The sequence below is a fragment of the Melospiza melodia genome, chromosome 19 (assembly GCF_035770615.1).
Source record: "Melospiza melodia melodia isolate bMelMel2 chromosome 19, bMelMel2.pri, whole genome shotgun sequence".
NCBI lineage: Eukaryota > Metazoa > Chordata > Aves > Passeriformes > Passerellidae > Melospiza > Melospiza melodia.
Window position 1 is genome coordinate 10,945,137 of NC_086212.1, and position 24,034 is coordinate 10,969,170.

Consider the following 24,034-nt stretch of genomic DNA (forward strand, 5'->3'; position numbering starts at 1 on the left):
CCTGCAGTGCATAAACCACCTGGGGAGGAAGAGTCCCAGAGATGTGATGTGCACGTGTGGGGCTCTGACCATGCAGTTCCCCATGTCCACCCTGCAGCCTTTGCATCCCCTTTTGCATTTCTTCCAAGAGCTGTTCCACATCACTTGGGGATTTGGCTCGTTTCTGCGCGCTCACAGATAAATAATTCAGGCCCTGCATGTTTAGCTCCTGAAGTGCAGTCGGCGCTCCATTTCCCAGAGTGCACAGGATGGACTGGTAATGGAAAAGCCCAGCTAATGCTGCATGAGGCAGAGAGGAGGGCAAAGACGTGGGCACACATCTGACATCAGCTGCCATCCCCTCTGTGTGCAGTGCAGGGACAGCAGCGTCCAAGGACAGCAAGGAACCAAGAGCTGGGGCAGGAGCAGACCCAGCAGCCCATCAGATCTCATTGTGGGCTGTGGTGATGTGCTGTTCACATCCCTGCCTCCTCCTCATCCTCTGTGGCTCCAGGATGGAGCTGGAAAGTGCTGCCTCTTTGTGCCATCCTTGCTCCCCTTGGAGCAGGAGCTAGATGGGATCCTTGTGGGGTTTGGTTGAATTGGGAGCTGTTGAATCTGCTTTTAAAGTAAAATGAAGAGTAAGAGAGCCTGTTGTTTAGAGCAGGCTGTGGCCAGGAAAACTAGGAAACATTTGCTCTATGTATGCAAACTGATATTGCTTTATTATATACAAATCATTTCTTGCACAACAAAGCTGGGGTATTGTTTTGGCTGGTGCTGTGCAGTCGCTGATGAATAAGGCCCTGTTTCAAACCCTTTTTATTCTAAATAATCAGGGTGGAAAGGACAATAAAATGTGCAAAGGTGAAGCAGTGCATCAAAGGCAGCTGAGCTGGGCAATGCCCCCACATTTCCTGTTTCATGGTGCGGAGCTGAGTGAATAATTTGCTCTGGCTGCAGAGGGATGCATCCTGCTCCTCAGCTCAGCTCACTTCTCCGCGTGTATTTTGGTCCATTCTGCCTTGGCAGAAATTGTCCTCAGAGGGGCAGAGTAAATTTTTTACTTAGTTTTTAGTGATTTTTTTTTTTGTTGTTCAGCATATTGAAGTAGGTTAGCTGTTGTGTGAGGAAGATGTAAAGATAAGGAGCTTGTGCTGTGGATTTGCATGAGCTAATAGAACTGTGATAAGATAACCAAGGGGGAAGGTGTGGCAAGGCAGGACAGAGGTCTGGTAGAAGTCTTCCTCCTACTAAAATCTTTAAGAGATGCTGGGCAGGCACTGCAAATCAGCTTTGCCATCTCTGCTGATTCACTTGTAAATAAAAAGGAGTCTGTCCCTGGGGCATGTTTGTTTAAACTCCAGTTTCCCCAACCCTGGGGCTCAGCATGAGCCAGTGCACACCTTGCTGTGTGAGTGGCAGAAAGCTCCTCCAGAGCCTTCTCAAAGGCTTATCCCAAAGATCTTGGGATAGGGGAAGCTGGAATCCCTATGGATTTTAGTTTCCCAAAGCACAGAGGTTGTTTCTCAGAGCATGGGGCCCTGCCTGTCTCTGTCCATCCTTGGAGCTGAGAATTATCAGGGCAGTGACAATAATAAACAATGACAAGGAGACTGGTAACTCTATTAGGAGTGTTATTGCAAACATTATAATTATTATATTATTGTTACTAGATTTGTTTTCTCCTCGGGTTTGGGGCACACTGATAATTTTAGTTAGCCTAAATCCCTGATTTTATTGGGTCATGTTAACACTTGCAGATATGCCTGCACCAGTTTTCATTCAATATTTCACACCAGGATGGATTTATGATGTGTTATACTCCTGTCAGAAGCTTTGGGAGTGTCAGCAGCTCTGGGCTGCCATTTTTTATAAATCTCCATAAATCATTAAAACTCTGGGTTTAATGAATACAAATTCAGGGCCACGGAAGGGAAGTGACTGGCTGCAGGCACTCCTGGAGCTGGAATTGCTCTGTCATGAGCAGATGTTGAAGGAGATTTCTTCAAGTTCAGTCCTGTGAGCCACGTGGGCCCTGAGATGATCGTGACAATCTTTTGGCTAAATAAATCTGTGCAGACATCAACTTCTTCAATGACCATCAAATCTTGTTTTTCTGAGACAACAGAGCTGACAAGGCAAAACAGGGGAGTTTTTTATTCATCATGTGAAGTTCAGGTCTGGGAGCATTTACATTTTTAATATAGTTAAGTGTGCATGTATTTACAAGATTAGATTTTCATAGCAATGAACAATTTATTTAAAGCCATAATATCTCATACGGATTTCTGGTGCCTGGATGATCATTTCCTAATACTGCTGTTATTAATACTTCCATAATTCACATCTCCTGATGCAGAAAAAGCAGAGAATCTCCAGGAAGGAAGAACAGATTTGGATTTTTTTTTCCAAAAACAGAATTTTTAGTGCTTTATTATAAGTTTAATTCGAGCTGGAAATTAATTATCAGGAAGCATATAATAAATAGCAAATGTATTATATGTATAAAGCATAGATATATTATGCTTCATTCTTATAATATATTATTTGCTTATAATATATTATTATGCTTATATTATTTATATTATTTATATAATATAAATGTATTATATTATAAAAACAGTGAGATTAGCACTTCTGAAAATCTGCCCCGGGATTTTACCAGACTTTGTGTTATCCTGTTGTGAGACCCTGTTGTCTTTGCAAACTGGACCATCAGAATCTGTCCTGCTCAGGTCTGTGAGCTGCATTATTACAGCAGCTGCATTATTGCAATGCTCCTTCATTATTACAAGAGCAAAGGTTCCTGTAAATGTAAGGGTGAGGTAGGAGGTTTGAAGTAGCCACTGATTAAACAACAGCATCTGGTGGCAGAGGCATCACAGAGCTGAAAGTGTGACTGTGTTTAAGGAAGAATTATACAAATTCACGGGTGACACGTGCTTTGGTGGCTGTTAAACCCCATAATCTCTGTGCAAACCTCCAGTTCAGGGTGTCCCTGAGGTGCTGGTTGTCCCTGGCCAGGGCAGTGAGTGTCCTGCTCTCACCCTCTGTGTAAAATAACAGCACTGCCCCACTGGGCCTGGGGGTTATGGGAAGCTGTATTAGGGACTTTCTTGCTCAACATGTGCAAAGTATCATGTGTTAATTTTAAAAGAGGTAAAGGAGAGCTGGAGCTTCTCTTTGAAGGATTTCTGAAGGGTCTGAGCTCTTTTTCCTCAGGTCCTTCCCTTCAGGCGATGTGCAGACACTGCAGCCTTCCTTTCCTAAGAGAGAAACAGAAGTGAGTTCTCTCACTCTGACCGAGTTTTACTGGAAGGAAATATGACATTAAACTGTCAAGAGTGATAGCAGAGTCCAAGGTCCATCATCTGAGGGGAGCACACATTAAAGCTGAGTGCAGCAGAGTCTGAGCAAAGCGTGGCACCCAGCAGCTCTGCATCCCCACCAAGGACATTTCAGCCTCAGCAGTTAAAAGGGAGATTTTCACTATGCTGGTGATTAACACAATGCTTTTTGGCAGAAAGCAGCCCAGATCAGCAAAGCCACACCACTGGTGCTGTTGCCGTCATCATCCCTGGCCCCTCTCCGGTCTGGGCCTGCTGTCAGCAGCTCCAGGGCTCCTTCCTCTGTCCCAATGTGCACAGATGCTCCTCAGCTGCACGTGGGAGTGCTACAGAAGTGCAAACAGAAATTAATAATAACAATATTTACAATCCGCATCATTGCATGAGCTGTGTTCCGCTCCAAAATTTAAATTCTTTGAGCAAAACCAACCTCCCAAGTTCTTGTTTAGGAGGGACTATAAATCATGGCTTGTCTCCTGAGATGAGGGCTGGGACAAGGCATATGCTGCACCTTACCTCCATGGGCTGCTAGACACAAAAATACTCTCCAGGATGAGGATCCCCAGTTTGGGGAGCTGTGGGAATCCAGGGTGAGGATCTGATGAGAATCCCCAATTTGGGGAGCTGTGGGAATCCAGGGTGAGGATCTCCCCTCCTTGGGGATCTGTGGGAATCCAGGATGGGGATCCCCCAATCCAGGATGAGGATCCCTCCCTTGGGGAGCTGTGAGAATCCCCCAGCTTGGAGAGGCAGCGAGGGCAGAGATGTGCCCCAATCCTGCTTTCCCTCTGTTCAGTTCACTGGAGGGAAGAAGCTATGAAGAATAATCAGAGAAAAACACGTAAAATCAGAGCAAGCACTTTGTGGCACTGTGACAGCTCAGAATTCATCACATTCTTGTACCAAGCAGATGGAAGTGTGGGGAAAATCCCCTGCACCAGGTCTGTGCTCCTCATCCTCTCCCTGTGCTGCTGGCACAGTGTCCAGTGGGAATATTTAATCCTTATTTAGCAGCAGCAGAAGCTCCAGCACACAAGGAGGAGCACCCTGAGCTCTCACAGGACACGAGGGAGGTGGCAGCATCTTGGAGAGGATCCTGGCAATGCCTGCAGTGTGTGGGAAGTGGTGGAGAGCACCAGCACAAGGGTTTGAGCTCTGTTTCCAGCTCATTTGCCACGGTCAACAGAGTGTGTTTGTACAGCAAGAGGAGATCTGTTCATCAAAGCAACACCCTTCCTCTTTACGTGTGTTTCTGAATGTAATCACCATCAAAATGCCCATTTAATTCTGCTTCTCTCTTGCTAGGAAACCAGAGAAGGAGGTTATTTTCAGTCACCAAAGGTTCTACTTTTTATTTTAATAAAGCTTGATGAAAACAACCAACATTATAACTAAGGCATGGACTTATAATTACTTTATTTCATAATAGTTTTTTAGATTTCAGTTGAACTAATTTAGTCTTTTTTTTTTTTGTCATTGGCTTAAAAAGCTGGCACAAGCATTGCTCCAGCTCTCAGCAATTTTCCCAGCCCAATGCCCCCTGCAGATTTTGGTAAATGCTGCTGCTGCAGTGCAATGAGGTGCAGGGGTTTACTGACAGTAATATCATCTGGGATCTCAGAGATGGTCAGGATGTGTTTGGGAAGAATATATTCCAGCATGGTCTCCAGCATGCTTAGTTGGCCATATTGGAAAGATTTCCAGATAGCTATCGATTTTCCAGTCCTGTAATTAGTTCAGAGATTATAAACATAGAAAATATCGCTGCAGAAATTGATTTTTTTAATTGTTCATAGCACCAAAATATGGTGTGACTGCAAATCACATGCTTCCTGCAGAGGAAGACTTTGAACTTTGGAAAAATATTATCCCTGTAAACATGGAGAAGAAATCACGAGGCTAATTCTATCACTATCTCAGATAAGGTCTTGATCACACCAGTTCTGCCTGATTTTAAAAATCCAAGTCTGGAATGTCTTTTTTTGTTGTTGTTGTTTTTGTTTGTTTGTTTGTTTTTTTCACCTCTAATTATCAACTGAAGGAAGATGTCTCCTCTTTTCTCTGGAGGGGATTTTTGGTTTTCCCTTGGGAGGTGGATGAGCTGGTCACTCCTTCATGGTGACTCAGTGGCCTCGTTGCACATCCAGGGTGGGGTGGCTGTTGCTTATGGAAAAAAAGAGTAGATAGATCCAGTAAAAACCCAGGAAAAAAAAACCCTGTCTTCTACAGAAGCTGTTATTTCTGTCTGGCAGGATAATGTCAGATATTTCCTGTGCTGGCAAATCCAGGAGACCCCAATGGAGTCAACAAGGGTACTGCAGTTAGGGAAGTAATTAGAATTATTTCATCCCATTGCCCAACTATGCCAGGCATTAAACAAATAAAGATGAGTCACTTCTCTAAAGAACTTGCAAATTAAGAAGGTTGGGCGGAGGGCAAAACCCTCCAAAAAGAGAATTTCCACTTTACAGGGATGGCATCTTCTGATGTAGTCACACAGGCAGTTGGAAAAATTGTCTACTGTGAGGTTTCTTGCAAAATCTGTGAAAACCCCAGGAAGCAAGATGTTCCTTTTTAAAGCCCCAAACCTAACAATAATAAAAATAGCCCAACTGGACAATCTGATTGGGTTGAGAAACTGCTTCTGCAGCTATATAATTCCTAAATAAACCCAGTCTCAGCAAAACCTTGGGAAGTCTCAGGAGCTGGGAAGTGCTGCAGTTAAAGTAAATTTACCAAGACATTAATGAACCAGGGGCTGCCCCTCCCTCACCCACAGCAGCTCCCGAGGTGAGTGGTGTCAGACCAAGGCATGAATTCTCCTCCTGCACATGCAATCATTGCAACAGCTCAGTTTTATTTTCTGCAGGAAAATGGTATCACTGGGAAGATCCTTACATGAGAATCCTGTAGGAGAAAGAAAATCCTGTAGAAGGAAAAGAGGAGAAAATGCTGCTTTATTTATATTTACCTGTTGAGTGTTGGACAGATGATCTCCAAAAGTCACTTCCAGCCCCAACCATTCTGTGATTCTCTGACTTTTTAATCTCTCCAAACAATTTTTGGGGTCACCTGGATTCCTGGGAAGCAGGATTTGGGGTACAGATGAGAGGGACGAATTGCAAGGGCTTTCCCTGTCTTCCTTTGCTCTAGGACAGGAAAAATATCAAGAGTTTCACCCCAAGAACTATATCCAGACTTTGTGTAAGTGAATCCCCCTTCCATAAAGGCATCCACGGGGTTCCTGTTATTTTGGGAAAGCACCAGGCAAGCCTTAGTGCCCTCTAACAGTGCACTTTTGGGGTTAAGCAACAACCGCCCATTTTCGGAGTTACCCGAGGCTGAGGTGGGAGGATTTGCTGAATGACCTTCAGGCATCTCTCAGTTCTCTTCTCCCCTCGGAATTCCTGCCGGGATAAAGAGGGGAGCAGCTGAGTTAGCCCAGTCTCACTCTCCCATCTAGTGGTAAAACAAGGAAAAGTGGTCCAGGCAGAAAAAAAAAATAAACTTTTGCTGTTTGGAGCCTTTGGAAGGGTGTCATTGCAGGCTCAGCTAAAGCCGTAATCCCCAGCAGGCTGAGGGCTGGGAATGTCACTGAGCTGATCCAGAGGGACACACAGCGAAGAGCAGAGGTGGCTCTGAGTCCTTCCCTGGGTCCAGTGGGGTTTAGGGTGCCCCTACTCTGGGAAAGAGCCATGAAGCAAAGAGGTTTGCACACTGAGGGATACAGCCCAGGAGGAGCAAAAGTAAAAGCATGAACTTATTGAGCAAAAGAACCTCCTAAACCATTCATGGAGAACGAGAGGTGGAAAATTTTGCAACCACAAATAACCTGTTGCAGTCAAATAACCACATGCAAGCCCCAGGGCTGCTGCACTGCTTTCTCAGAAAGGCCTCTGCAGTCCCCCAAAAAGCAGGGTGGGGTGGGGGCACAGCCCACAAAGGCGGTGCACAGGCAGGGTCAGGGAGCCACAGGCATCCTCTCAGGAAATGTGCTCTCAGAGGTGTGAGCTGGGGCTGCCCTGCTGAGCATGGGTGCAGAGCCCAAAACCTCTGCAGGGCAAACCTCTCCTGGGAGTGACTGGGGGAGGCTGAACCACGGGAAGGGGGTTACTCTGTAAAGCTGTGCTTCATTTCAGCCACATACACAGAGCTGGAGGGGAAGGGTTTCATGTCTCCCACAAAAATTTAAGAGGCTCAAGGTGATTCAGGCAAATTCCCCCCTCCCTTTTTTTCCAGGAGGAACTGGTGCTCAGTAAACACCAACCCAATGGAGATGTTTTTCCCCAGGCTGGGGAGGTGCAGGGGCTCAGGTTCAGCAGCCCTGGGTTCAGGAGGCTGAGATTCCCACTCCAGTGTCCACAACTCGGTTCCAGAGACCTGAGATGCAGAATGGATGAACCCTTACAGAAGATTTATGTTCTCATGACAGATAGAAGATTTGTGGTATTTTCTGGAAGGCTAGATGATGTTTCGCTTTCAGCAAATAAGGTCAAAATCACAAAGGGAAAAAAAAAAGTCATCTCTCATGGATCAGTTGTTTGCCAGCCCCAGAGGTGCAAGAGTTTGTCTCACATCTCTGTTCATATAAAAACACTTTCCTGGAGCAACGTGCTGCTAAACGTGGCTTTCCTGAGGGTGTCACCCACACAGTCTGCAGCACAAACTGACTCAGCTGGGAAAAGATAACTCAGAGGAGTACGGGGTTCACACCTACACTGCCAGATTAGAAAAACGAAACGAAAAGGAAAGAGGTACTGAGCAGGTTTGGAAGGACTGGGATCGATCAGGTAAAAAGGAAATCAGCAGGAGGATCCTCAAGCAGCATCCCCGTGATGCCAGAGGGGGGATGCAGGTTGGATCCAGCATCAGAGGCAGGCGGTGATGGGGTTGGACACCTCGGGGGATGCCCGAGGCTGTGCTGGGCTGTGCTGATGGGGCAGGACAGCGCTGGGCTGAGAGAAACTGCTTCTGCAGCTGTATAATTCCTAAATAGACCCAGTCTCAGCAAAACCTTGGGAAGTCTCAGGAGCTGGGAAGTGCTGCAGTTGAAGTAAATTAACTTTTTTAACCTCGGTGCAGGGAGCAGGGTTGCGCTGCCCGGGGATGCTGGCCCGGCTCAGCCCCCGCATCCCTCGGATGCCGGCGCGTCGGGAGAGGGCAGCCTTGGCCACAGGCAGGTGAGATCCGCACCCACCGGCCCGGCCCAGCTTAAAGGAGAGCGTTTGAGTGCCCAGTGTGGAAAAGGGGCTTGTTCATATGAGACATGAAGCCTCTGGTGCTGCCGGAGGTCAAGCGCTGTCCCGTCTGCGAGGACGTGCCAGGATCCACATGTCCGAACTGGGGGGAAGAAAGCACACCTGGAGCAAGGCTCACCGTGAGCTGCTGCTCCAAAATCCCCTCTCCACCAGAGTGGTAGACATCAATCAGGCTTCCCTTCTTCGCTGCAGACCACCAGACTCATCCATTTGGCTACATGTGCCACAGCCTGGGGACCCACCTGGGACATCCTGGGCTTGCAGCTCCAGTGACTCACCCTCAAACCCTCCCTGGAAAGCGTGTTCCCTGCTGCAGCACAAAATAAAGAAGAAAAAAGTTAATGGAAAGCCAAGCTGGAAACTTGGAAGCACAGTTAATGCTACTGCTGTGATGCTTCATTTGAGCTGCAAAGAGAAGATAAAGTTCTGCCTCCCACCAGAGATGTCACAGGGGAAAATGATTCCTTCCTTCTCTAAATGGCATCACATTGTTTCTTCTTTGCAGCTTGCTGCCAGCTTGGTGTCACAGCCTGTTTTTCCAGGACAATAATCCAGTTAACCGGCAGTAGTGGTGCCCTCCATCCAATCTCCCCAGACAAGATCACTACAAAAGATATTCAAAAATAGATTCACCTAGGCAAGAAGAATAAACAAGGGTTGCTCCTCGAATGTGAATAGCTAATGAAGACCCACTTAGCAGTCTCGGCAGACTCATCAGCCCTGGCGGCTGAGCCTTGATTGTGTCTGCAGCTCCTGTTCCTCTTCTCTGCTCATTAGAGCCAGGTCAAACCAAACACACACAAACCGTGGCAGAAATGCTAAGAGCCAATGGAGATGGGCATAGTGGTGACCCATTCCAGCTGGAAAATTACAGGTTAGGAGTTTTTATTGCCTGGTACATGGAGCTGTTTCATCCAGCAGCCAGAGGTAGGTCACTCCTGATCCCCAAGGGTGAGATCCAGCCCATCACATGTCCCACATCTCTCATTGACCTGGACAGTCCTGCATGGGGAGCACATTTTGGGGTTGTTCAGGATCCAGGGTGCTGGTGCAAAAGCAGCAGGTGAGGGTTGAAGGGGTGACACATCTGCTTGGCACCCAGCTCCTGGGAGCAGCTCTGGAGGTGACTGCCGCCCTCATTGATCACTGCACCATTCTGTGTCCAGAAAGACTCTACAGAGTCCTGTGAAACTATTTGAATAGCATACATGAATACACTAGGAGTTCCAGAAATCATCTAAGATTTTCATCTTAAACACCTTAGGACACTGATTTCTCCTTTTCCTGAAACCAAATCTGGTCAGTCACTCAGGCGCTGCAAAGTGAAGTTAGTTTTAATATTATATTTACTAATAACCTGGGAAAGAAGAGAAGGAACAAAGTAAGAAAGAGCAAGGCAGCCAGCTCCAGCCTCATGCTGTCTTGATTGTCTGTCACTGAATTGTGGCAGGGCATGAGATGGGAGAGGGATGCAGAGGTGTGAAGCACCATTGCCAGAGGATTCTGCTGCAGTCTGTGTTATGTTGGTGTAAAATCTGCTCTGTTCTACTTGTCTGAGACCTCCCTGACAGTGATTACTCACAGAACATTCCATCTTCACTCCTCTCTGTTCCTAACCTAACAAACCATCCTTTTCTCACCAGTTCTGGGTCAGAGGAAAATGTTGTTATTAGGTTACCTCTATTTTATGGTCTCTTAATTATTTCCACCTCTGTGATTACACTAATTAGCTAACTGGTTTCTAATGGCTGTACAGTAGCTTGCATTACACTTTCATTAATCACAGCCTTAGCCAGCCTAGTTAAGAGTCCCTGATTTCTTGCATTATGATTTGAAACTATTAAATGCAAAAGTAATCTGAAGGGGAGAAAGGAATCAATAGGAATAGACACCACCTTCCCCAGCAGCTTGGCAAAGAGCCTCTTTGATATATTTAGAAATGTTATGATTCACAAGAACCAACCATTTACTTAGTGACTATAAAAATAAAAAAGAAAAGGTAAGTCTGAAGTTTTCAATCACAACTGTTAAAGGCTCCTTCTCACTTTCTTTGCTTCGAGGCAGTTGACTGACACATTCAAATGGGATCAAAAATAAAACAACTGACAACACATCTCCTCCATCCTGATGGCTGTGACCGAGCACTCGCTGCAGCTACACCCAGGACAAAACAGAAACGAAAATCAAAGAGGAGGTCGAGTTTTCACTGCTGGAAAAACATTACTCTGACAGCTCTCAAGACCTTCCTATAAATCCTTGCCTAGGGAGATTATTTGATGTGTTGAAGGACTTCTTAAAATAATCAAAATTAAGAACAAAGCATCTCCCACTGGATCGCTTAAATACCTGCACAGGGGAATGCTCATCATTGGCTACGATAGAAAGTCAGAATAACAATAAAAATAATAATAAAATAATGTTTTTGTTTTTACTATCATTATTGACACCTATGTAACAGGAGAAGTTCAAAAGGCTGTACAAACACCAATAAATTAATTCTGCCACCCTGCTGCATATCAAGCACCCAGCTCAGTGAGGTGCTTGAGTGCAGCACAGTTTTAGTGAGCACTAAGTAAAATGCTTTAAGGAGATGGGAGAAGGGTGACGATGCTCTCTCCTGCCAGGGTGTCTTTGACAAGGAGTGAGAGGCAGAGAACCTTCATTTCCTGGAAATAAGAGGCTGAAGAGGCCCCGTGACAAGCAAACCATTAAATAGGGGGAAAAAAAGTAACAATAATACAGAGCGAAATTTCGCTTCAGGGAAAAATTTCTCCTTGATTTTAGCACAGATGTTGATATTGCACACTCAGAAATGGCTGTGTGGAAGCACATTATTAGATGGTGCACAAAACCAGAGAGCTGGATTTGCAAGGGAGGAACTAAAGCATTTAAAAATTAAAAGACATTTAAAAAATGCCTCCTGAAAGGCAACTTCTCTCTGAAGGAGAAGTTATGAGTGGAGAGATTGAGCTTCCCCAAATCACAGAGTCTTGAAGCCAGAGCCTGTCGAGCACTTTTCCAACATTTTGCTTCAAGAAAAGGGAGCTCTGGTGGGAACTGCGGATCCCCTGGGGGCTCCTCTGTGCCTGGCTCAGCCCTCAGAACCAACCTGGGTGGGAACTCCACCTGCAGTGTGTGTCCATGTGCTCAGGAACACACCTGGAGCGGGGATCCAGACACCCATCCTGCCTGCTGCCTGCACCTCTGCATGGGAATTCCACACAGCTCATCCACACAGCACCCTCAGGAGCTACCAGGAAGATCCCACAAAGCACAAGGACACGCTTTTCAAATTAAGGAATGTCATTTCAGAGCCCACATCCCTCGGGAGGAGGGAATCCTGACCCTGTGGGCTAAGGCAGTGGCAGGCCAAAGCAAAACCCAGTGTTTTGGGTCTCCTGCACATGAGGGTGGCACAAAGCAAGGCTCACACACAAAGGTGATCTCTCTGCACTCTGCATATTCCCTCAGTGCACCGGGCTGGGATTTTTCATTCCATCCATAATTCATGGTTTGCTGCAGAGGCTCCACAGAGGCAGCGCAGGACCTCAGCCCCGCTGATAACAAGGGAAAGGCTGAGTTGCTTTTGTTGCCAGGCTGCAAACTGTGGAGCTGGGCCCCTCCACTTCATCCCGATTAACCTGCAGGCAGAAGGGTGAAGAAACAGTGGAATAAAAGCTATTTACCCCTATAGATAAGTGGCTGCTGGTGGCAGCGCCAGCCCCACGCTGACCCCTCGATGGGCTGTTTGTGGCCAGCAGAGGCTGTGCCCAGCACAGCACAGGGCTGGTGCTGCCCCTTTTTTACACCTGTACATGTGATTGCTGACCCAGCTCGGTGTTCGATGCCCCTGCATTGCTAGATTTTGGGGCCAGGCTGTTTTTGTTTTTCACCTGGCCCCAGCAGTGCTGAAGGGTGACAGTCCTTGCAGTCACTGTGCCGCTCAGAGCAGCCCACGCTTCCTCCCAGGGCTATAAACCTTTCTCCTCCATCCCTGCTGCCTTTCCTCTCCATAACACACAGACCAAAAAACACAGTTTGTCAGAAAGGAAAGTGTTTGGGGAGATTAAAATGTAAATGTTGCACTTGGCTTTTCAAAGGGGGTTTGATATTTTACTTGTGACTCTGCAAGGAAATAGATTTTTGATAACTCTGTGGAACTGCTGCTGCCCAGCCACTGCTGCAAACAGCCAAGACCTTAATAAATAAATTCTCTGTCAGGCAGCTCTGAAAACCAACTTGCTGGTGGTTTGGAGAAATATTGGGAATTTCAAAGCAGTCTTGCACAAGGAGACCTGTAATTACGGCAGCCTCTCCTACACTGCCTGGGTTTGGGAGGAGAGGGGGAATGCACAGTGTCCTCCTTGACAGTGCTGGTAATAAACACTGGATATTATTTTCCACTATGTTTATTAACTTGAAAATATGGGGAAAGGGCTGTGTCAGGTGTCATGCTCTGCACTGGGTATCACCCATGGATGGGACATTAAAAGGGAATGTGAAAATAATTCAGACAGAATTCCTGCCTGGCTTGGCTCTGGCTTGCAATCTCATCTCCTTGGAAAACCTGAAGAAAGATTCTGCCTGAACCCAAACCTAGGTCCCTCCCAAGGCAATTTTCCCCCTTAACTTTATGTGATGGATCCAGGTCTCTTTTCTCTGACTCTCTGAGTCTGCAGAACCTTGCACCACCCTCAGCACCCAGCACCATGCAAGCTCTGGCTCTGTGCTAACAGACACATGACACCATTCCAGGCACTTTTCTGTAAACACTGGGGAAACTCAGGAGAAAAGTCATTAAAAGGAGTTTGCTGGCTTTCTCCTGGCTACCAAAGTTCCTGTCCCCCCACCTCTGTGGCCAGAAGTGAGCTGCTGGGAGTTTTGCCTCCCTAGTTGGGACATATTGAAGTAGTTGAACCTCAGTATAAGAAGTTCTTGGCACAAGGCTCTCAGCAGAAAACTATGAACACATAAATATTCACTACTTTATTACCAAAAAGCTTGATGAGTTTAGATTAACCTTTCTTCCACAATACATGGAATGACCTGAATATGACCACTGCACAAGTAGACCAGCAGTGCTTGGAAATGATCAGCAAGGCAAGAATCACTCACAGGATTAATCTGGAAAATAATTTCAAACAATTGAGATCTATATGAAAAAGAACAGACCACACATTAATAGAGCCTGAGCCTGCTCTGTAAACTTAGCTACTCACTTTTTATCCCTTAAGTAAACCAGGAAGAGTAATGTATTTATAGCCTCTTGACGTAAGTAGCCTCAGTGAAATATTGTATGTAATAAATATTCTGCCATCCCCAAGAGCCTACAGGACAAAGCGGTACCAAGGTACTGCAAAGGCAAACTGGATGTGGCTAACGAGTCTTGGTGAGCTGCCAGCCAGCTGAAAACACTGAAATGAGAGAAAGCAATGAAAATATAGACTTTATTAATATAGGAGTGAGTTTTATTAACACAACTGCAAGGCAAGGTCAGTGGGTAAGGATTTTTCCCTTTCTGCTCTGCAGGGCACCTTTAATCATTGCTTTCAAGCATCACCTTGGAGTTTGGTGAGCTTTATGCCAATGTTTTGTTGTTTGTCACTCATTTTCTCCACTGTTTTTCCCCCTCTTTCCTTGCTGATGCAAAGACCATAAGATCTTGGCCCTTTTTCCCTACCCCATGTTGCCAGCATTGCTTTTTATCCAATTACAAATTACACAGTGCATCTGCATTAAACCCAAATGTGTTCATCACTAATTTTAAATAAGGATGTCATTTGTAAATGCTTTATTCATAATTAATGGAATTATTACTGGGTGCAGCCACATTCTTCATCCATGTACTGTAAGATATGTTGTAAAGTGCATTAGTAAAAAGCTTTATAGATGAGGATATGACAACCCGACTGTGAAGCACATTACGTGATGTACTGTGGCTATTGTTGTAACAATCTTTATGCAAGATTTTAAGCTATCAGTCAGCCAGGGGCTGATTGATAGTGTAAATGTTAATAATTAATAATAGGATAATGTTGATAGCTGTGATTCTATGATGAGTATGGATTTTTTTAGTTAGTATTATGCTAATATGCATTATTCACTGAATCATAAAATCACATTAGAGATGAGAAGGTCCCTCTGGCTTTCCCCATTCATATCACTGATGAGTCAGTGCTGCTCCTTCCTAACATTTCCAAAGCAGCCTTTTTTTCCTCTGCCTTTCTGCGTGAAATCTCTAGATTAAGAAGTGTATTTTAAAACAAATTTAGAGCCCTGAATATGTGCTCACCAGAGTAATGTGTAAAGGTATGGCCTTCAGGAGAGGAGTACAACAAGCTGCCTGCTGTAGGCATGGGAGACAGAGGACATGAGGGACCTTCCCTATGTTTACAGTGGTTTAAAATGAAGGAATTGCCTTTGGAAATTCCTTTCACTTTGGCACTTGAATCCTCCAGCAAATTAAAAACATCAGGCACAGGTACCTTGTGCAGTGGCCACAGGATGGTCCTTGGGCTGCACAGGTGGGATGTGAAGATGGAGACACACGAGAGACAGAAGCAGAGAGCTGTAAAGTGGCTCAATAGTGATGTCATTTTAATTTTTTTTTCAGCTGACATTATCTTTTTTAATATCCACCAGACAGGATGAAAACAGGCATTATGTCATGCGGGGGGAAGTGAATGTCGGTTTGCCGCCGGGCACAGACTCCTCAGAGGATGTGAAATGCCAATAGCAGCCTCCACATCAGGATTTAGAAATGGATATGGTGTAATGGTCCTGGGGACATGCAGGGTTCCAAGGTTCCCAGCAGGGAAATCTCCCCTTCCCCACCCAGCAGGATTGTCTCCATCGCCCGTCTCACGGCCGCCCGCGCAGGACCAGAGATATAATTCTGCCTTCTCCAGTTTCAGAGCCTGAGATTCAGGAGAGCTCCTTCCTGGTACTCAGCTGGTTGTAGATAACCTAAGCCAAAGGCATCAGATACGCTGAGCTCACTGGCATTTTCCTGCTGGCATGGTGTCCGACGAGGAAGGCTGTGCTCCATGCACCCCCTTAATGACATTTTAATTCCTTAAATTGTGCTAACACCCACCCAGCTCCCTGGCAATGCAGGAACACAGCTTATGGACTAGTGAGAGAGCCATGTTCAGGGAGAGAGGAAGTGCTAGCTAGTGCAGGAATTCTCTTATTAAGGAAATTATTAGTGGTAGCTTTTTCTTTAGAGAGATGAGAATGCTGGGGCTGATCACTGATTACCTTTCCCACCCCTGCTCCCTCCCCACCGCTCGGACATCATGTTTGCCTTTTCAACGTTTTTATTTCAGACAAATCCGCGAGCACATTTCCTGGTGGATGTCACCAGGATCCACTTCCTCCCAGCCCACAGACAGTCTGTCTCTTATCTCACTTACATTAGTATCAATTATTTACAGCAGGAATGCTAAATCATGAAAACCAAGTTGCACAAAAGCTCTGCCTTGGCTGAGTACCCCACAGTGGTTGCAGCTTCCCAAGCCTCTGTGCTACTGGTACTTGCAGAGTTCTGGGACAGGCCTTGCAGAGCAACAGCCATGAATTTCTTTTCCTTTTCAGAGCTGCAGAGAAGAGCAGTGTCTGGGCACCCACAGCCCATGTTCTGCACGGAGATAAAAATCACAAGGGTGTGCGTTGGACAGCATGTCTGTAGGGAAAGCTTCTCCATGGTCACCAGGTTTTGGAGCAGCACGATGCTCACCAGAAGGTTTCTTTTGCTTTTTGTTTTCCCTTCTTCCACAGAGGCTTTGTGACACTTGAATGTAACATTTGGGGGAAGGACTATCTCCAATCCATGGGTGATGGAGCTGACTCCCCAAAGGAAGGTGCAGCCAGCCAGCCTGGGGGCTCACCACCTCTGCGGCACCACCCAAGTGTTATTGCCAATTCCTTCCTTCCCCTGGGCATAATCTCCCTTCTGGGAGCCCATAATCTGGAGACAAGAAACTCTTTTCTCATGAGGTTTGAATGAGTCTTTCACATGCAGTCACTGATGAGTTCCTTAAATGACTGAGTGCATAAAAGCATTTTTAAATTTTTTTATTAATAGTATTTAAACATGACTAACTAAAATCTTCATTAAATGGGGGTGTTATATGCCTTAGGACAGTATAAATACAAGTGTCTGGGCTCTGTTCATGTCTTTACTCTTTAGATACAGAACAGCAGCAGTGTTTTACCTCTGTTGCTAAGTTCACCACTAAGTGAGGTGATGCTTCCACCCTTGACCTTGGTTGAGTGCCTACATTTAAATTTCCAGTAATTCTCGATATTTTTTCAGCTATATCCATGCTTGCTCCAGAGAAGCTGTATTTTCCTAGGTTTGGCTCCCTACCCAGCACGTTCCCACTTTGCTCGTTACAACTCACAAAAGTGAAAAGAAACCCCTGAGGAAAAAGGGACCCTCCAACCACCAGTGAAAGTGCCAGTTCAGCTCTGGAGTGATGATTCTGGGCACCTTTGAGCCTCCCTGATTGAGTGCAGTGGCTGTGGTCCATGATGTGGAGCTGAAGGGCAGCGCTTTTCTTGGTTGGAGTTTTCCATAGCTCAGCAGGTGCTGCTGGCCATGGAAACCTTCAGCCAAAGCAAGTCCAGTGCCCAGCCCCAAATGACCCTTAGCTGGTGCTTTGCTGTCACCCACAGGTGTGATTTTGGGCATTCACAGGGATCACTCCTGGAGGGGAAGATGGAGAAAAGGAAGGGTGCTTTAATTCCAACCTGCCGTAAGTCACTTCATTAGCCCTGACCCTGTTTGACCCTTTTACTGTTATATCAGCCTGACTGTTTATTTTCCTCATAACAGTAAAACCAAATCGATTACCTTTGTCTCAAAGCACTTTATGTGTGTTGGCGCCCAGGACCAGCCCTGCTTTTAGCCAGGGCCTGATGCAAATGAAATCTCTGGGAAATTGGGACAGCTTGGAGCAGACACCAAGCCAACCTCCCCATCTTCCTCCTTTTTTTACCTGATTAAGCTTAATCTATTGCATTTAAAAGAGAAACTTTTATTTCTTTTTAAAATAGCTGTACAATGCTATCTCTCTAAATGTGCATGGTGTGTCTTTGTTGTATACATCTATGCAATCAATAACTGTGTCTTGCTGGGGATTTAAATATTAGTCTTCAAAATCCAGGTCTAGAGCACCAGATTTATTTGTAGGAAAAAGTACCCTTTCCTGCTTAAGGAAGGATATTAGTTATAGATGCAAACCCATAAATCTTGTGGCTTTAGGTGAGATATTTGCTGGATTATAAATATGAATTGGAGATGAAGGTCCTGCTCTTCCTATTATTACTATTATTATTATTACTTACTGGTTATTATTTTCTGTGCGATCCATATCTTCAGGTGGGTCAAACACCACTGGGGAATGGGGAGCTGAGCCTTCAAAGGGTGCACACATGTTGAATTCATTAAAAGGTTCTCTCTCCCAGCCTTGCCCTGCGCTGCATTTCTCAGCTGGGTGAGTCATTAAACACCCTGTTCAGGTGCCTTCCCCTCCTCTCCAGCCTGCTTTTGGTACCTCATTTCGTTGTGCTGCTTTTGCCTGATCATATCAAACCCCCTAATGTTTATTAATGTCACCCTCTGCATCCTATTGAGAATGTGCTATTGTTTGCCAGGTTCTGCTTCAGCACCAATCTCGGAAAGCAGCCAAGCCAGGAGCCACTGGGGACCCCAATATCACCCAGAGCTTTGTCACAGGTGACAATTTTCTTCTCTGCCATTTGTTATGGCACATCTGGGGACATCAGTAATAAGCCACAAGGGCTGGATTGCCCAAGGAGCTGAGCCCCCAGAATATCAAGTGGAGTATTTGCTTCAGGCAGGGTGTGAGAGCTCTGATGTGACAACTGGGGACAGTCCTGAGGCTGCTCAGCACCTTCAGAGCAGGGATGCAGGGGTCTCACCACAGAAATGAGTGTGTCTGCTTAATTCAGTATCAGCCAAGTCAGGGGTGCACTGCAGTGGATCCCCCAGACTTTACCAAGTGCTCTGAGTGCCATTTAATGAGATTTAAACCGAAGACATCACTGATGCCCCCAGTGTTGCTGATTTCCTCTGTTTCCCTGCTGCTCCAGCCGTGCTGGTCGCTCTGTGTCACACCAAGGACCAAACCCAGCCAGGTGACAAATGCAAAGGGCTGGGTGCTCACCAGAAGCAAAGGCCATGGGGCAGGACTGGTGTGCACTGGGAGGAATTCCTAAAGGCAGCTCTGGCAGGTGCAGCCCCACAGCAGGCTGCTGACCAGAGGAGAACACGTCCTGGGATCTCAAAATAAATTCATGTAATGCACTACCCTGAAATTAATAGGCTCTTGTATGCCAGGGCTGCAAAGACAGGCCTCTGTATAAGGTCTGGCTTTTTTTGAATTAGACTCCTGTGCTTAAATAAATTAAGCGAGTTGTCAGTATATTAAATGATTTAATGCCTTCTTCGGTTTTGCAGAGGAATCCTAATGAAAATACTCTTCAATATAAAATGCTGAATAAATTAAAGGGTGAAGTATTTAAATAAATGGTGTGTTGTTACTGTGAACCACATTAAATTAGTGTTTGCCTCTATGGTAATGATGCTGCCCTGGCTTTAAAAGAGTTTCTGCTGGTTCAGGCTTTTTTTCCTGACAAAATATGTTGTGCTTAAGATGTTCAGTTCAAAAGGATCTGCACTGTTCTTGGGCCAAAACCTGATATCAGTGAAAGTCTTATTGGCTGGCTAACAAGGAGCTGGATTAAATGGCATTAGGAGCAAAGGGCTCTGGCAGACTGAATTGAAACTACTGAAGAAGTTTCTGGGTGATGTTCTCTGCCCTGAGCAGGAGGCACAAAGGGGTGTGTGTGGGGAGGGGGTTAGGGTAGGACATGTCCTGCAGTGCTGCCCCCTCCCCACTCACTGATAACCTGGATTATCAGCTGTGGTGACAGCAGCAGAGAGGTGGCAGCTGGTGGGGACAGCAGCAATGGCTTGGATCATGCCAGAGGTAAATCCAGCACAGCTCAGGACCCACAGATATGGTCCCAGATGCTCCTTGATGTGGGCAGAAGGGAAGAGACAAGGTCCCAGCGTCCCAGTTTACACCTGGATTGATTCTGCAATTGAAGAACCACATTGATATCATGAATAAGCTGTGGAGGGCCCTAAAAGTCTCTCTTTGCTGATCTCATTACAAGATAAGATAGCAAATGACCTCTCTTTTCTATCCTTTCTATAAGGTACAGACCTGCTTTTAAAGGTAAAGACCTCAGCAGAAGATAAAGTCCCATATATAGAAATCAATTATGAAACAACTTTAGTTGTCCAGCTTTTGGATATCGGCTCTTATCTAATCACTCCTACCAATCACAGTATTTCTTTGGAAGGAAAACTTTTTTTTGTGACACTGTTTTCTGAGCTTAGAACACAGATACAATGGCCTAGTATCCAAAGAAAAAAATATTATATATGTATATACATTTATACCTGTCTGGTCCCCAGGGACATCTGGATGCACAGTAAAATATCAGCTGGGTCTTTCAGACCAGTCCCAGGAGAAGTCCATGTGTGGCTCCTGGAGTTTCCTCACTGAGGGATCTGTAGCTGGGACTTCTGCTGAGTATTTTCCATGGAAGGGGAAATTTCAGCAGCTTCCAAACCAGAGCAGAGATGTGATGGAACTCTTGCAGAAAGTCCCCAAGATTGCAGCACTCTCTCATTCTGTGTTTTCCTGGGTGTAGATGAGTCTGTTATGAAACTGCACCTTTTCCACTCACAATTTTAGCAACTCTTAAGGGACAGGGATGGGCCATTTCCTTAAAAGCCCATCAGGCTATGGCAGCAGATGGGGATCAGCAGGATTTTACTGAACCACTGGAATGCACGTTCCTTATGTACTTTGAGCTTTGAGCTGCTCCCTCTGGCACTGCATTTGGCACTGCATTTTGGGGTATTTTTATAGCAGGGGGATGTAGGCTGGGCTCGTTTTATGGGGTTTTAGAGGACTTTTCCAGCTTCTGCAGTGGCAAAGATGAAGCACCAATAGCCCTGAGGTGTCTGCATGAGTACCCACCAAGGCCAGACCAATAACTCTGGGGAAAGGGAATGGTTGCATTTAGTGCTTGAGTGCTTGATGATGGCTTAAATACTCATTATTAGGAAGGTTAAAACCCCTAAAAAGGCCCATCCCATTCATGCAGTGTGAGTGCCTGTGTGTTGTTTCACAGTGATTTTTGGTGGATCCAGGATATGGCTTACAAAAAAAAAAAAAGGAAAAAAACCAGCATGAGTTTGAAATGGCCAGTGATGATGAAACCATCTGTTGGGAAGTTGTTCTGGTGTTATTTCTCCCAAACATAAAGCACACCCTTCCCAGATGGAATTTAACAGCATCAGCTTCCAGTCACCAGCTCTTTTTATGGCTCTGTCTGTGAGATTGAAGGGCTCTCCCTCCCTGCATCCCTGTACCCTGTCTGAATACATCTGGATTGTCATTAAGCCATCTCTTAGCCTTCCCTTTGTTAAGCTAAGCACATTGGGGTCCTTGAGGCTGTCACTGCAAGGCATGTTTTGTGACGCCTCAGTCATTCCCGTGTGCCCTCTCCCGTTCATCACCATCCTTCTGGAGTCGCAGGCACCACAAATAGCTGCACTGTCCCATTAGCTGTTGCACCAGAGATATTTCACTCCGCTGTTTTATCAAGTTTCCAGCGCTGTGTGGGAGGATCTGTGCTCTCTGCAGTGAAATCCTGGCTCCTGGAAGTGTGGCTTTGTGTCAAACCAGCTGCAGCTCACTTCCCTCTGGTTCAGGAGCAGCTCTAAGGCACGGACCCATCCACACTCCAAATCTCATCAGCAAACTTTGACTGTAATGAGTTTTGATTTTCTACCGTTTGCTAAAAGCGATGAACAGAAAGGAGGCTGCTTGGGATGCTCCTCAGATATGTCTAAACCTATCACCAGGGTCCTCATCCGTTTAGCACGGGCTGTGTTGATTTTACATTGTTTTAGCTTCCTAATAAATGAGACAACATTAAGTTAAATGCCTCGCTGAAGTCAAACGTAACAGTGTTGATGAAATGTACTAAATCAATCAAATCTATAATCACATTCTTGAAAAATTATATCAATTTCATTTAATAAGATCTATTTTCCATTAACTCATGTTGATTGTAATTAGTTATTCTCCTTAAATTGTTATTAATCAAGTCCCTTATCAGCTCTTCCATTATTTTTTTTTTCCCCGCAAAATCAACATCAAACAATCAGATTTATAATTACGCAAGTCATCCTCCTCATCGACATTTATTCCTTGGCTCAAAGTCAACACTGCTTCAGTCTTCTGGAAAACTCTGTGCCAGCCTGGGGCGCTCCTGGGACAGATTTTAAAACTCTCAGGCACTGAATATTGGGAGCTGCTGATCAAAAATAAAAATCCTCTCGCTGTAGTAACAGCTGTTTAACATCCTGAGTTGGAGCAGAAGATATTCCACATCATCATATTACATGGCTATTTCACTCAGCTTTTTTTCCCCCCCAAAATAGTGAAATTAAATATTTAGCATCTGCCTTTTATGTATTCTCTTTTTAATGTCTGCTATTCTGTCTAGACAACTACTTTGAGTCTCTTATATCTAAAGAGCACATCCCTGTTGCCCTCAGCTCTGCTAGCCACAGGTTTCACCTGACAGCCTTCTGCTTGGGGCTGATTTATGTTCATTATTATTTACCTTCCCTTCCTTCTTTCTGGGAGTTTACCTACTTTCACTGTCCTTTGAGCTTCATTTTTCAGCCAGAATAACCTTCTCTTTCCTGACTCTGAGGTTTTACTAGATTTCCTAGAGGCCAGAGCTTCTTTAAACAAGGAGTTGCCAAATACCACTCACATTTTCTGTTTAGAATCCTGCAGGTGACCTGGCTCACAACACTGAAAAGCTCAGGGACCCACTGTCAGCTCAGGCAGTCCTGTCTGTGCCCAGCATGTACAATCAAACAGGGTCACCTCTGTGCTGGCTGTATTCAGTTTTGGGGTCTGTAAGCAGTCCTGCAGCTGTCGGGATGATCCTGTCGAGGATCCTCCTGGTTTTGGTTAGGAAAATCTCTTCTAGGATATTCAGAAAATCCCAAACCAGCCCTGTGACCTCTGCAGCTCACATCATTTGAGTTGAAATTCCCCAGGACAGCACAGGGAAATTTTCTTAAATATTACAGGTATGTGACTAAGAAGTGAGTAGCCCCTGTTTTCTAGTGAGTGTTGGTGGTCTGGAGAAACTCCTTATTTTGGTTTTTATTTGTATTTGAGGTCACTTTCTCTTCAGTTTCTTGTGGTGCTTGGAATGCAGCAATGTCAATTCTGATATTGATTAACCCTCCTGTGCCTTCTTTGCCCACTCAATTCTTTCTAAATAGGTTAAAACTATTGATTTTAGTATTCCAGGCACATGGATTTTCTCCCCAAGTTTAAGTCACACTCTCCAGAAAGAATCTGTACTCATAAATTAGTCGTTCCTAGTTTTTCATATTGCTCAGACTCTGCTGTTCAACCAATTAATGTTCTCCTCCCTTCTGACGGTGTGTTCAGCAGCTCTTTCCTCCACAGCTTCATTCCTTACTTGGGCAAGGGGTAGGAATGGATGCTGGAAGGTTTTTTCTGTGCTTCTTCACACTCCCCAGTGGCTCTTCCTGCTCATCCACTACAAGTTCCCTCCTTCCAGAAGGGTCACCAGCCCAAACTGCTGGCTCGGTAGAGGGCAAAACCTCAGCCCAGGCCCTGCCAGTCACAGCACAGGTTCCAGGGTCACCATGGCAGTGGATGCAGGGTGACTCAAGGAACAATCTGTCCCAGTCTGCTCTGACAGCCTCCAAAGTCACAATTTCTCCTGGCAGTCCCTTCCCATGTCCAGCTCCAGCTGCTGCCTCCTTTCCCCAGGCCCACAGAAGTGCTTTTACTTGGCTTCCATGGAAACAACACATCTAGGGGAGAATCTCACTTGCCTTTTGGTCCCCAGAAGTTTTCCAGAGGTTTTGTTGATGTCAAGCCAGGATAGAGGAAGAGTTTTGCTTGTGGCTGGAGATCTGAAGGTTTCCTCTCACCTCCTCATCTTCTCCCTTTGCTGTGTGCTCCAAGGTTGTGCTGGCTTGAATCCAGCTCAGGACAAGCTGTGTTGAGCCCATAACACAGAATCCCAGAATCCCAGAGCCATAGACTCATAGGATCAGAATTGTTCATGTTGGAGAAAGCCAACCCACAGCAGTTGTCTAGATTTGGCCATGGCCAGACTCAGTGCCTGAGGATGTGCCTATTCCCACTCTTGAAAATAGCCCTCTCCATCTTCTTTAATCCATCAGAGTGTTTAGGGCCAAATCTGTGAGTAGAGAGGTGATGAAGCACAGGAGAAGAGAGCACAAAGTCTGTAAAATAAAAAAAGCTACAGAAA

The 24,034-nt window shown here is 45.5% G+C and overlaps 1 long non-coding RNA gene across 1 annotated transcript in view; it reads right to left on the reverse strand.

Moving 5' to 3' along the window:
* Positions 1-15,386: 15,386 nt before the first annotated feature.
* Positions 15,387-24,034, reverse strand: part of LOC134427042 (uncharacterized) — a 49,579-nt gene continuing 40,931 nt past the window's right edge. Inside the window, exons 5-6 of the long non-coding RNA XR_010030088.1 lie at positions 20,085-23,962; positions 15,387-19,714 (exon numbers count right to left, since the gene is read on the reverse strand). This is a non-coding gene — a long non-coding RNA (uncharacterized LOC134427042). The remainder of the gene's footprint in view (positions 19,715-20,084; positions 23,963-24,034) is intronic.